At 41.0% G+C, this 1,340-nt stretch overlaps 1 pseudogene; it reads right to left on the bottom strand.

The window, feature by feature from the left end:
* Positions 1–489: 489 nt before the first annotated feature.
* Positions 490–608, bottom strand: LOC116095865 (annotated as a pseudogene).
* Positions 609–1,340: the final 732 nt, after the last annotated feature.

Raw genomic sequence — 1,340 nt, 5'->3', positions numbered from 1 at the left:
TGTTTTTGGTGTGTGTGTGTGTGTGTGTGTGTGTGTGTGTGTGTGTGTGTGTGCTTTCATTTTTTAAGATGGGGTCTCACTTAGCCCAGGCTGGATTTACAGTCACTTTGTAGCAGCAACTAGCTCCCAAATGCAGAGATCATACTTGTGCCGCTACACCTAGCTTAAGACCCCCTCCTCTTTTGAAGATTTCTTTTATGTGCATTAGTATTTTGCCTCCATGTATGTATGTCCAACACCTGCATGCCTAGTACCCACAGAGGTCAGAAGAATGGTTGCAAACCACCATGTGGGCGTTAGGAACACAACTCAGATCTTCTGTAAGAGGACCAAGTGTTCTTAACCACTGACCCATCTCTTTAGCACTAAGACCCTACCTCTTAATGCTATCACGGTGGCCATTAAATTTCAGCAACTGAATTTTGAAGGGGACATAGCCATAGAGGCCTGAGATGAATCAAATTGTTTTTATTTTAAGCATTTTTTTTAAGCCTACAGCACCCGGTATTTCCAGGCAGTCTCCCATCCAAGTACTAACCAGGCCCGACCCTGCTTAGCTTCCGAGATCAGACGAGATTGGGTGCGTTCCGGGTGGTATGGCCGTGAATCAAATTGTTAAAACACAATCACCTTATGATGTAGACTCTAAGAAACTAGGATAGTGCAAAGAGAAAGATAGCCACTCATCCTACCAACCTACCGCACGCCCATGGAAGCCAGTGCAGGCATTAAGAGCAAGCGAGGAACTCCCTGTTTTCACAGAGTGGATATTTTATCCAGGGAAAAAGAGTCCGTTGTTTTAATGCTTTTCTTTCTCAACTTTTTTATTAGAAGATTTAAAAGACACAAAGCTAACTTATGAAAGATATCAAGACCTAAATTAAAATGACACCATTGAATGAAAATAGTTACATGTGTAGAAATGTGCAAAACCAGAATACAATATACTCTACAACACTAATCAGAAGTGGAGATACACCTAGAAGGAAATTTCAACAGCAATTCTTAACAAAACATAATTAAGAATTCACAGTTTTTCATAATAATTAGGTGTGGATCCATTTAATAATGAGTTTAGTATTTTAATAAAGCATAGATACTGTTACTGAGATTTAATTGTAGGGTAATTTTTTTTTTAGTGAAAGTAATTCTCTCCCTCTCATGCATCCCTTTCTATTTTTCTAGCATCTGTCCTCCCTCATTCCCACATGCCGCGGACCGGGGTTTCTTGCGGGGGTCCCTTATTCCGTGGGACGATGGGTTCTGGCCAGCTGGGCATGGGATTCGGCTTTGACAAACAGACTACACACGAGTGGTGTAAAATCTGAGTGTATTTCTTT

Source organism: Mastomys coucha, chromosome X (genome assembly GCF_008632895.1).
Source record: "Mastomys coucha isolate ucsf_1 chromosome X, UCSF_Mcou_1, whole genome shotgun sequence".
NCBI classification, from domain to species: Eukaryota; Metazoa; Chordata; class Mammalia; order Rodentia; family Muridae; genus Mastomys; species Mastomys coucha.
This window is presented reverse-complemented; position numbering and strand designations above follow the sequence as displayed.